Raw genomic sequence first — 13,889 nt, 5'->3', positions numbered from 1 at the left:
AATTGTGGGACAATAGGAGATTAAATATCTGTGCCATGTGATTGTTGCATTGATGTGTTCAGAGGAGACGCAATGTCTCATTCCAGGACAACCCTGAAAGATAGTCTAAGCTGTATTGTATTGGTCCCAAGGCTGATCAGAATCTCAAACCTCTTATCAGGTGATTCACCCAGTTAGCTCATTAAGATGGCTGAGAGGAGTTGGTGAACCATGTGATGTCTGTCTGCTTCAGCTCTTCTCTCAACAGAGATCTAGTCCTTTCCCTCTTATTAGTTGGCGCTAAAACTATGTAATTGCATGGCAACTATTACCAGGTACTGTGTAATTGCAGTCTACAATAGGGACACATGGTGCTTTCAAAAATGTTTAATCAATATGAAATCAGCAAACAATGGAGTATTGCTGTGTAATCAAGCAGTAACTGTGAGGGAAAGTGCACAATTAAGTGTTACACAAACCACAATCGGTATTGTCAGTTCCATGTAATCATGAATGCAGTTTTCTATTACACTGTGCCTTTCTATCTCGCTCCAATGCAGATACATGGATTCAACAGAACTTCATTTAAATAAAATACAAATTATTAATGTATATATTTCATTCATTGGTGCACAGCTTTGTGCACTGCCTCTGATTTAATCAATCCTTGCATTATAACATTAATGTTATATATGTATCCCACAAATCTCATCCTACATGCAATCATTTAAAGGGACACATCGGGATTTTGGCAAGGAAGCCCTTTTTCGACTTCCCAGGGTCAGATGAACTCATGTATTCCATGTTTATGTTTCTGCATCCAGTATGAAGAAAGTTAGTGGTAGTTTCATGAGCCAATGATAACTAGCGTTAGCGAAATGACTGGAAGTCTATGGAATCACCTAACATGTTAGCAGTAACCATAGACTTCAAGTCATTGCGCTAACACTAGTTAGCAACTTCCTTTATACTGGATGTAGAGACACAAGTTCATCTGACTCTGGGGAAGTAGATAAAGGGCTTCATTGTCAAAATCCTGAAGTATCCTTTTAATAGATCAGACTTTCTCACATCACCGGTGGTCTTGTATGAGATCAAAGTTTCACGGCGGCATTAGACTAAGATACAGTGGCATAGTATAGAGTACAGTATATACATATGAGATGGCTGATGCAATATTTACAAACAATTAAAGTGACTAAGATACCATAGAATAGTGTGGAGTACAGTTTACACATATGAAATGAGTAAGGTAAAATACGGAGACATTATTAAAGTGGCTAGTGTTTCATTTCCTTAAAGTGACCAGTGATTCCTAATATATTTCTATAGGCAGCAGCCTCTGATGTGCAGGATGTTTAACAGTCAGTGGTGTAGTCTAGAATACAATACAGTATATACATATGAAATGGGTGATGCAATATGTAAACACAATTTAAAAGTGACTAAGATACCGTAGAATAGTGTGGAGTGCGGTGTATACATATGAGATGAGTAACGCTAGATACGGAACATTATTAAAGTGGCCAGTGATTTTTTTGCCTTCCTATGGCATCGGGTGCTGTAGGTGTCCTGGAGGGTGGGAAGTTTGCCCGCGGTAATGCTTTGGGCAGACAGCACCACCCTCTGGAGATCTTTGTCGTTGTGGGCGGTGCAGTTGCCATACCAGGCGGTGATACAGCCCGACAGGATGCTCACAATTGTGTATCTGTAAAAGTTTGTGAGGGTTTTAGGTGTTAAGCCACATTTCTTTAGCCTCCTGAGGTTGAAGAGGTGCTGTTGCGTCACTCCTATCAAATCGCATCGAGAACATACGTCATCAACAGAAACATCTTGAATTGTTGCATCTCGTTGTGTTGTCCTCCGGTGGATAGTTAGCTAGCTAAAATTGGCACTTTCCTAAATTAGCCATGGATGGAGATAGGGATCTGGACTTGTGGTTTTACTTAATTCTCCATACTGGCCAATGATTATAATGGCGATTCTGATCCAACCATTAGTTCATATATTGTGGCCATGGCCTGAGAGGATGAACAAAAAATGAAAGCATGTACTGTATGAGAGAGTGATAGACCGTATCGTCAACATGAAAGAGAGGAGGATGGCCCTGGCATTTCTTTACAAGTAGGGTGAGTCAACATGTTTTTCTACTTGCACAAACACACAGAAATCAGAACCATGGACATATTTGAACCATATTTAGCTTATGGTGATTGGACTAAATTGTTTTGGTATCTTTTAGTTGTCACTGTATTAGACTAAGCAGAGGAGATATAATGATGTTGAAATGTTGAAGTTGAAATGGTGCTGGAATAGTGGAGGCAGCTCCTGTTTTATGCGACTTGCGGTAACTCTCTGTGGTTCTAAATCAATAGTTGGTTAGTGGTCCGAAAATGTCTGAAAAGTTATCTTACTTGACCATGCTGTAGGTCATGTAACTATTTGTTACATGCAATATGCTTTGTGGACCTCACCGGATAGAGGTTCTCTCTGGTTTTGTGATGAAACAAATGTGTGTCTTATTGTCTCAGCCTTTAGGCCTATATATCACCGTCGCAAGGCATATAAACTAACAGGTTATAGAGCAAACAACACAATTATAACAACACAGGTTGTAAAATGTTATCTTCCCCAGTGATTTTACCAAAGCACCACTGATGGAAGCACCGTAAGTGAAGATTTTATGTGCATGTGTGTAGAGTCAGTTTAAATAGGTGTGCATGTTCTGTGTGTGTTGGAGTGTCAGTGTGTGTGAGTGTGTAGAGTCCTGTGAGTGTGCATAGAGACTCTTTCCCCTCTTTCCTGAGGGGAAAGAGGCGCTGTAGCGCCTTCTTCACGACTCTGCACATGTGTGTGGACCATTTTAAGTTCTTAATGATTTGGACCCCGAGGAACTTGAAGCTCTCGACCCGCTCAAATGCAGCCCCGTCGATGTGGATGGGGCTTGCTCGCCCCACAGTTTCATGTAGTCCACGATCAGCTCCTTGGTCTTACTGACATTGAGGGAGAGGTTGTTGTCCCGGCATCACACTCCCAGGTAACTGTCTTCCTCCCTGTAGGCTGTCTCATCGTCGCTGGTGATCAGGCCTACCATGTCATGTCATCAGCAAACTTGATGATGGTGTTGAAGTCATGCGTGGGAATGCAGTCGTGGGTGAACAGGGAGTACAGGCGAAGAATAAGCACACACACCTGTTAAGCCCCCGTGTTGAGGATCAGTGTGGCGGATGAGATGTTGCTTATCCTCACTATCCGGGGTCGGCCAGTCAGGAAGTCCAGGATCCAGAAGCAGAAGTAGGTATTCAGTCCCAGGGTCCTAAGCTTGGTGACAAGCTTGGAAGGGGACAATGATGTTGAACATTGAGCTGTAGTCAATGAACAGCATTCTCACATAGGTATTCCTCTTATCTAGGTGGGTGAGGGCAGTGTGGAGTGCAATTGAGATTGCGTCGTCTATGGATCTGTTCGGGCAGTACGCAAATTGGAGTGGATCTAGGGTGTCTGGGATGATGGAGTTGATGTGTGCCATAACCAGACTTTCAAAGCACTTCATGATTACAGATGTGAGTGCTACAGGGTGGTAGGCATTGTGGTATGAAGCCTTAGAGTTCTTGGGAACAGGAATGATGGTTGTCATTTTAAAACGTGCGGATTACAGTCTGGGACAAGGAGAGGTTGAAAATTACTGTGAATATGCCTGCCAGCTGATCTGCACATGTTCTGAGAATGCGCCCTGTGTTCCACTCTGCGTTAGTAAATTTTACTGACAAAAATAGTTAGCTATTGCTTTGAGTCTGAAATGGGGAATTGTATTTGAATGGTTTGAATATAATTGTTTGTCAAATCCATGAAAGAAAAGTCAAACTGAAAAATGTATTCTTGTCTCCTCATTTCTGCTGGTTAGCCTAGTGTCTGCAAAGGCTGTTGCATTGTATCTACATAGATAATTACATTTACATTTACATTTAAGTCATTTAGCAGACGCTCTTATCCAGAGCGACTTACAAATTGGAAAGTTCATACATATTCATCCTGGTCCCCCCGTGGGAATTGAACCCACAACCCTGGCGTTGCAAGCGCCATGCTCTACCAACTGAGCCACAAGGGACAATAAACGATATCACTTCACTTTGCTTGGTCCTGGGTAAGTACAGTGTAAATACATGTATATCCTTTGTACAAACATTGTAATTACCGAGTTGGTTGTTAAAGATGGTTATATTGTAAGTACAATTTTAATTAAAACGGTTATACTTAATGTTCTCCTGTCTCCTAATTTATCCTGGTTATCATATTGTCTGCAAAGGTTATTACATTGTAACTACATAGTAATTACATGGTACATGGTACAAGTATGTGTTACTACATGTGTACATTGTGTACTAGTATGTGTACATTGTTCATACATTACACTTGATTTGGTATAGCCTTTAACCCAGGTCTTAAAGGTGCACTACGCAGAAATCGCTTTGCAATAATTTCAGTTTTGTTATTTTATTGTGTTACTATTTCCTTTTTATCTTTTCTTATTTGCTTCTTTTTTTGTTACTTTTTAACTCTACATTCTTAGGAAAGGGCTTGTTAGTAAGCATTTCATGGTAAAGTCTACACCTGTTGTATTCGTCGCATGTGACAAATAATATTTTATTTGATATGGAATAACCTAAAGCAAATAACACATTCTTTGTTCCAATTGTGTAATAGCCAAGACCGCTACAACCCTATTAACATGTAATTACATAGCAATATCTATGTTATTACAGTTATTACTGTGTAGTTACGTAGTAATAAGGGCAATTTAATGTAAAGCGTTACCCAGATGTCTTTAGTTTTCTTATCCAACCAAAAATCATAGCAACAGGGATAAATAGGTCAGGTCTTGCATATAACCAAAAAGAGAAACATAATCGGTTAGTTCTAGTTTCTGCATGACATGAGTAGCTACTGCCAGTGTGCTTGTTTGTTGTGACTAACACTAATCTAATCCATTTCAACCACAGACTTTCTAAAATGTTCCTTCAACATGAACTTTCTGGACCCGAAAGGAAAGTCAAGGAGTACGCTTCTGTTTGCATATTCAGTCTGTTGCTTAATTCAAAGGTGTAATTAATGGGGGAAATTATAATATATATATTTATTCTGATCAACAGATGATATTACAGTGATACTGTAACACCTGTGACTCCCTAAATTATATGACCATACAATCTTCCAACAATCTTCCCTAAGTGACTGTCAGGTAATGTGAAATGACATCCATCCTTTGTAGTTGCCCACGTCGGCCACGATTTGAGGATAACACAGGATAACACAGTGATAACACAGGAAAACACAGTGCCACCAACGCGGCCAGCTACCAAGGACTGTGGGCTCTCCTACTCCATCGCCAATGTGAGTAAGACATTTAAGCGTGTTAACCCTCGCAAGGCTGCCGAGCCAGACGGCATCCCTAGCCGCGTCCTCAGAGCATGCACAGACCAGCTGGCTGGAGTGTTTACGGACATATTCAATCTCTCCTTATCCCAGTCTGCTGTTCCCACATGCCAATGGCCACCATTGTTCCTGTACCCAAGAAAGCTAAGGTAACTGAACTAAATTACTATCTCCCCGTAGCACTCACTTCTGTCATCATGAAGTGCTTTGAGAGACTAGTCAAGGATCATATCACCTCTACTTTACTTGACACCCTAGAAGACAAACTTCAATTTTCTTACCGCCCCAATAGATCCACAGACGATGCAATCGCCATCTCACTGCACACTGCCCTATCCCATCTGGACAAGAGGAATACCTATGTAAGAATGCTGTTCATCGACTACAGCTCAGCATTCAACACCATAGTACCCTCAAAGCTCATCATTAAGCTCGGGCATTGGGTCTTAATCCCGCCCTGTGCAACTGGGTCCTGGAGTTCCTGACGGGTCTCCCCGAAGTGGTGAAGGTAGGAAACAACTCCTCCCCTGATCCTCAACACATGGGCCCCACAAGGTTGTGTGCTCAGCCCCCTCCTGTACTCCCTGTTCACCCATGACTGCGGGGCTACGCACGCCTCCAACTCAGTCATCAAGTTTGCAGACGACACAACAGTGGTAGGCCTGATTACCAACAACGACAAGACAGCCTACAGGGAGGAGGTGAGGGCCCTCGGGGGTGGTGCCAGGAAAATAACCTCTCACTCAACAACAACAAAACAAAGGAGCTGATCGTGGACTTAAGGAAACAGCAGAGAGAGCACCCCCCCTATCCACATCGATGGGACCAGAGTCGAAAAGGTGGAAACATCCAAGTTCCTCGGCATACACATCACTGACAAACTGAAATGGTCCACCCACACAGACAGTGTGGTGAAGAAGGCGCAACAGCGCCTCTTCAACCGCAGGAGGCTGAAGAAATGTGACTTGGCACCTAAAACCCTCATAAACTTTTACAGATACGCAATTGAGAGCATATTGTCGGGCTTTATCACCGCCTGGTACTACAACTGCACCGCCCACAACAGCAGGGCTCTCCAGATGGTGGTGTGGTCTGCCCAATGCATCACCGGGGGCAAACTACCTTCCCTCCAGGACACCTACAGCACCCCAGATGTCACAGGAAGGCCAAAAAGATCATCAGGAACAATAACCACCCGAGCCACTGCCTGTACACCCCGCTATCATCCCGAAGGCGAGGTCAGTACAGGTGCATCAAAGCTGGAACAAAGAGACTGAAGAATAGATTCTGTCTGAAGGCCATCAGACTGTTAAATAGCCATCACTAGCACATTTAGAGGCTGCAAAAGTTTTGAGAATGACACAAATATAAATTTTCACAAAGTCTGCTGCCTCAGTGTCTTTAGATATTTTTTGTCAGATGTTACTATGGAATACTGAAGTATAATTACAAGCATTTCATAAGTGTCAAAGGCTTTTCTTGACAATTAAATATAGTTGATGCAAAGTCAATATTTGCAGTGTTGACCCTTCTTTTTCAAGACCTCTGCAATCCGCCCTGGCATGCTATCAACTAACTTCTGGGCCACATCCTGACTGATGGCAGCCCATTCTTGCATAATCAATGCTTGGAGTTTGTCAAAATTTCAGGGTTTTTGTTTGTCCACCCGCCTCTTGAGGATTGACCACAAGTTCTCAATGGGATTAAAGTCTGGGGAGTTTCCTGGCCATGGAACCAAATCATCGATGTTTTGTTCCCCGAGCCACTTATCACTTTTGCCTTACGGCAAGGTGCGCCATCATGCTGGAAAAGGCATTTTTCGTCACCAAACTGTTCCTGGATGGTTGGGAGAAGTTGCTCTCGGAGGATGTGTTGGTACCATTCTTTATTCATGGCTGTGTTCATAGGCAAAATTGTGAGTGAGCCCACTCCCTTGGCTGAGAAGCAACCCCACACATGAATAGTCTCAGGATGCTTTACTGTTGGCATGACACAGGACTGATGGTAGCGCTCACCTGTCTTCTCCGGACAAGCTTTTTTCCGGATGCCCCAAACAATCGGAAAGGGGATTCATCAGAGAAAATGACTTTACCCCAGTCCTCAGCAGTCCAATCCCTGTACCTTTTGCAGAATATCAGTCTGTCCCTGATATTTTTCCTGGAGAGAAGTGGCTTCTTTGCTGCTCTTCTTGACACCAGGCCATCCTCCAAAAGTCTTTGCCTCACTGTGCGTGCAGATGCACTCACACCTGCCGGCTGCCATTCCTGAGCAAGCTCTGTACTGGTGGTGCCCTGATCCCGCAGCTGAACCAACTTTAGGAGACGGTCCTGGCGCTTGCTGGACTTTCTTGGGCACCCTGAAGCCTTCTTCACAACAATTGATCCGCTCTCCTTGAGGTTCTTGATGATCCAATAAATGGTTGATTTAGGTGCAATCTTACTGGCAGCAATATCCTTGCCTGTGAAGGCCTTTTTGTGCAAAGCAATGATGACGGCACGTGTCTCCTTGCAGGTAACCATGTTTGACAGAGGAAGAACAATGATTCCAAGCACCACCCTCCTGTTGAAGCTTCCAGTCTGTTATTCGAACTCAATCAGCATGACAGAGTGATCTCCAGCCTTGTCCTCGTCAACACTCACACCTGTGTTCATGAGAGAATCACTGACATGATGTCAGCTGGTCCTTTTGTGGCAGGGCTGAAATGCAGTGGAAATGTTTTTGGGGGATTCAGTTCATTTGCATGGCAGAGGGACTTTGCAATTAATTGTAATTCATCTGATCACTCTTCATAACATTCTGTAGTATATGCAAATTGCCATCATACAAACTGAGGCAGCAGACTTTGTGAAAATTTATATTTGTGTCATTCTCAAAACTTTTGGCCACGACTGTACATACATTGAAATCACTGGCCACTTTAATAATGGAACACTAATCACTTTTATAATGTTTACATATTTTGCATTACTCATCTCATATGTAAACACTGTATTCTATTCTACTGTATTTTAGTCTATGCCACTCCGACATTGCTCGTCCAAATACTGTGTATTGTTGTGAAATTGTTAGATATTACTTGTTAGATAATACTGCACTTTTGGAGCTAGAAACACAAGCATTTCGCTACACCCACAATAACATCTGCTAAACATGTGTATGTGACCAATCAAATTTGATTTGAATTGAAATTGTCCCTTTATTTTCTGCCATCGAAAACACACTTAAACTAATTTAATTACTTACTTATTGACACAGACATACACCAACAAACACACAGCACATGCTTAATCACTCACACACTAACTCTCCCACACATTCTCCTACTACAGGGGCACCCATTTTCCTGGCAGATGTCGCTGATGGCAGTGGCAGATAATCCAGGATCCTGGTTTTGATACAAGTTGGATTTAGCCATGGCCATGATACCAACATCTGTCAGGATGCTGCAGTGATCTTCCAAACACACACAGAGCAACAGCACAGGATATTGTACATTTCCATTCTGGTAAAAGAGGGGCAAGACCTACTACCCAGAATCAAGATTTGTGGTAAGTTTATGGAAAATGGATGGGTTCCGATGTTTTATGGACAAGAATAACCACTTTATCTAAGGTTGTTTGGCAAAAAGAGCTATGGTTGGTTATATTTAATAATCTAGAAAAATCTATGCTATTTTACAAAATGTAAATGTATTGAATGTGGTTGATGGATATTTTTGCAATACATATCATGTTATGTTTCATACATGATATACATGATTATATCTAGTACCAGTCAAAAGTTGGGACATACCTACTCATTCAAGGGTTTTTCTCTATTTTTACTATTTTCTACATTGTAGACATCAAAACTATGAAATAACACATATGGAGTCATGTAGTAACCAAAAAAAGTTTTAAACTTTCTTAAAAGTAGCCACCCTCTGCCTTGATGACAGCTTTGCACACTCTTGGCATTCTCTCAAGCAGCTTCATGAGGAATGCTTTTCCAACAGTCTCGAAGGAGTTCCCACATATGCTGAGAACTTTTTGGATGCTTTTCCTTCATTCAGCGGTTCAACTCATCCCAAACTATCTCAATTGGGTTGAGGTCGGGTGATTGTGGAGGCCAGGTCATCTGATGCAGTACTCCATCACTCTCCTTGGTCAAATAGCCCTTACACAGCCAGGTGTATTTTGGATCATTGTCTTGTTGAAAAACAAATGCTAGTCCAACTAAGCACAAACCAGATGGGATGGTGTATCGCTGCAGAATGCTGTGGTAGCCATGCTGGTTAAGTGTGCCTTGAATTCTAAATAAATCACAGACAGTGTCAGCAGCAAAGCACCCCCACACCATCACAACTCCTCCTCCATGCTTCACGGTGGGAACCACACATGAGAATATCATATGTTCACCTACTCTGCCTCTTCAAAAGACACGGCGGTTGGAAGGAAAATCTCAAATTGGACTCATCAGACCAAAGGACAGATTTCAACCGGTCTAATGTCCATTGCTCGTGTTTCTTGGCCCAAGCAAGTCTCTTCTTCTTATTGTTGTTCTTTAGTAGTGGTTTCTTTGCAGCAATTCGACCATGAAGGCCTGATTCACGCAGTCTCCTCTGAACAGTTGATGTTGAGATGTGTCTGTTACTTGAACTCTGTGAAGCATTTATTTGGGCTGCAATCTCAGGTGCAGTTAATTCTAATGAACGTATCCTCTGCAGCAGAAGTAACTCTGGGTCCTCCTTTCCTGTGGCGGTCCTCATGAGAGCAAGTTTCATCATAGGACTTGATGGTTTTTGCGGCTGCACTTGAAGAAACTTTCAAAATTCTTGACATTTTCCGGATTGACTGACCTTCATGTCTTAAAGTAATGATGACTGTCGTTTCTCTTTGCTTATTTGAGCTGTTCTTGCCATAATATGGACTTGGTCTTTAACCAAATATGGCAATCTTCTGTATACCCCCCTACCTTGTCACAACACTACTGATTGGTTCAAACACATTAAGAAGGAAAGAAATTCAACAAATTAACAAGGCACACCTGTTAATTAAAATGCATTCCAGGTGACTACCTTATGAAGTTGGTTGAGAGAATGCCAAGAGTGTGCAAAGCTGTCATCAAGGCAAAGGGTGGCTACTTTGAAGAATCTCAAATATAACATGTATTTTCATTTGTTTAACACTTTTTTGGTTACTACATGATTCCATATGTGTTATTTCATAGTTTTGATGTCTTCACTATTATTCTACAATGTAGAAAATAGTACAAATAAAGAAAAACACTAGAATGAGTGTGTCCAAACTTTTGACTGGTACTGTATATAATCATGTATTTGTTTAACACTTTTTTGGTTACTACATGATGTCATATGTGTTATTTTATAGTTTTGATGTCTTCACTATTACTTTACAATGTATAAAATTAAAACTTGAATGAGTAGGTGTGTCCAAACTTTTGACTGGTACTATATATGATGTAGACATAGTAGCCCTCTACAACTGGAACATTATTTTAAATCTTAAACAAATACTGAAAAAATAAACACTGTACAGAGCATTTAAGTCAGTGCAGTTGTTCTTAGTAGTTAATAATTCAATAGAGCATCATAATTCACAGTAAACTATTGCTCAACAATTGTTAGAGATTATCATTATACTGTCTTGAGCATTTACATTGCATTCTATGCAAGTGCACACAGACGTGAATACATTTAGATAAACATTTGAATTAAAGTACATCAGATAGCCAGTCTGAATAAAACAATGTACATTTTGGATTCTGGTGTACTCATGTTTGCCAAGTGAGCATATTGACAGGTGTACAACATTTCAAGCAATGTAATGTGGATTGTCAGATATATTTCTACAGTAGAAAATGCAAATCCCAAACCAATCAAAAAATATTAAAAGAAGTATGTGAGTAGATTAATAATTATCAAAAGTGTTTACAGAAGTAGAACATGCCATACAACCTCCTTTTGCCATCCCAAATCTGAAATGTTACACTAGCTAGTCAGTGGCTCAGCTATAGATTGTTAATAAGACATCACTGACGTCACTAAAGTATGAATTCATAGTTATTATTAGTGGGTAGATCAAAACACTTGGCAGCAGGAGAGAAAATGCGTGGCATTCCTTTGTAAACATCCTTTCACATGGCTTCTGCATGTGCTCCATAATGGGTTCATCTTTTCAAGAGCATGAATAAGATTACGTGAGATGTCCAGTTCATCATATTTTCTTGTAGGAAAGGTCTAAGCCTCTCAGTGAGCAGTGCTTTACTCAGTTTTATTCACTTTGAATGCAAAGCATGATCTGTGAATGACGTCAGTCAAATAAACGACAGTATCTGAAATGTTACTTTTAAATCTGAATTTGTTCTTGAAACAAATGTTTTAATTGTTGAAAGCATGATGTTGTTGATGTTACATCAATATGACATCATATACTGTAACCTGGCTGCTGCCAAACCTGCCTGCATGATAACTGCATAAACATTATGCAACTAATGTATAACTAAACCAGATCTGCAAGAAATTATTCCTTTGGATATGATCTGAGTGGCTGAAGTAGAACATCTAAGGGATAAATGATTGGACATATTATAGGGGAAAACATTTCTAGCAATGCCTGGACAGTATAAGTAAACCAATATTGGTCATCAACGGGATTTGGATCAACAGGAATTGGAGACAAGTCAATATGTAAAAGATTTCAACTGTTTAGTGCAGTAGGCTGTGTGTTTTATTGGCAAGCACAAGATGTACCAAAAGCCCTTTGTTTGCGCATGTAACCTAATCTATTCCAATGTGAATCACCCCAGCCCACCTCAACGTTGTTGATGTGTTAGGCAAACAGCAAGGAACCTTTTGTAACATTTGAAGACCATGCATCTTTAACAGGTCAACATCATTTACAGGTTTGAACAAATATTAAAGTACAAAAGCTTGTATCGCAATTAATTAAGAATCTCGAACTGTCCGTATCCAGCATTGGAAAAACATAGTTTTGTCTCATACACAATGACAATATCACGCAATCACCAAATACATGAAGCTATATTATGTAATTTGTCTTGTACCTCAAAGTCATAACGTTGTTGAATTCTTGTGAGCCCTGAGTTCCACTTTAAAATATTATCTTGAAAAGAATAGTGCTGCTGGATAGCACTTGATGGGGTTCACCTTGGGGTCATGATAGGGGCTGCACCAAATGATTGATGTATTATAATAATTGATTATGCTTATGTTTTATTAATAGAAGGGGAAGGGCTATAAGACCCGTCCCCCACTACATGTATAGGGTCCTGGACTACAGATTAGCAATATATATATGCATTATAAGGTTTAATACTGTTCCACAGTTCTTTTCTAGTCTCTGCTTCTTATAAGAAACGGTCTGAGAGATGTGTGAGTTATTGCAGTCAAAACAGGGTGTCTGTGAGAAAGCGACTCAAGGCTAAAAGAGATTCATAGACACAGAACCCTGCAGGGGAGTGAAAGAGATAAGAGACAAGTCAGACATACCACAATAAAGCAACTTGGGGAGTGGAAAATGACTGCTGAGCCCTTAGAAAACACTGGAACTATTGTTCTCTCCTGCAAGTTTGTATAACTGTATATGCATGGGCTTGGTCTCACGAGTAGAAGGTGTTGACGAAGGCAGTTACATCACTAGGGGTTGACTGCAAGCATGTTAAAGCAACTTGGACCCTTTCCTATTTTGTAGAGCTTACTCGGAAACATGCGTGCCATGTTCCCGTTGTCAACTTCTGTCTGCAATTACCTTAACAAATTAATGATTGATTTACTTAAAGATATTGTCTGATAACTGATTTCACAAATAAGCAAATGATTGACAAGGAACAAGGAACCTACCCCAACACACTCAAGCATGCAATTTACCAGCTTTATCTCAGATTAATGGCCTCAATGGCTTCATTAAGAAGACAATCCAAGGCCATAAGAGGAAATAGATGAAGGAGGGGTCGGCCTATGGCGTCATCAGTAAACCTGTGAATTGCATTAGTAACAACAGGGGTGTTTATCTATGGTAGCACCTGGGAGCTGTTCTATGCTGAGAAACCAGTTTGGTTCTTTCTGTATGCTTGACAGCTTGATGTAATGACAGGAGTGACTTAGTCAGCTTTAATTTTAATCTTCTTGTGCCAGACTGCACACCTGCACTCTTCACACTTTCAGAAAAAAGAGGAAGTCTAGACGAGATGGCTTCATAGTTCATTTAGATAAGGCCTGCCTTACTATCTTATTTGATGTGTTAATCAATTTGTTTGATATTTCATCAGCTCAGATTGACATTGACTACCTGCAAGTGTTTTTTATTGGATGTCTTGAATTATTTATACAAATTATCTTATTAATATACTTCTATCATACAGGTATTAAAGCTATAGTGATGTCTTTTCAGTATAGCTCTCTGCTAAAACTGCAAAAAAAAGTCCTGTTTGATGTAGACATCTTTTCATGTTTCAGA

At 40.7% G+C, this 13,889-nt stretch overlaps 1 non-coding gene across 1 annotated transcript; it reads right to left on the bottom strand.

The window, feature by feature from the left end:
* Window positions 1-4,014: 4,014 nt before the first annotated feature.
* Window positions 4,015-4,087, bottom strand: trnaa-ugc (transfer RNA alanine (anticodon UGC)). The gene has a single exon. It is a non-coding gene; the product is annotated as a tRNA-Ala (tRNA).
* Window positions 4,088-13,889: the final 9,802 nt, after the last annotated feature.

The sequence above is a fragment of the Salvelinus alpinus genome, chromosome 12 (assembly GCF_045679555.1).
Source record: "Salvelinus alpinus chromosome 12, SLU_Salpinus.1, whole genome shotgun sequence".
Lineage (NCBI taxonomy): Eukaryota > Metazoa > Chordata > Actinopteri > Salmoniformes > Salmonidae > Salvelinus > Salvelinus alpinus.
Note: the sequence above shows the minus strand (reverse complement) of the source record. Positions and strands in the feature narration are given on the sequence as shown.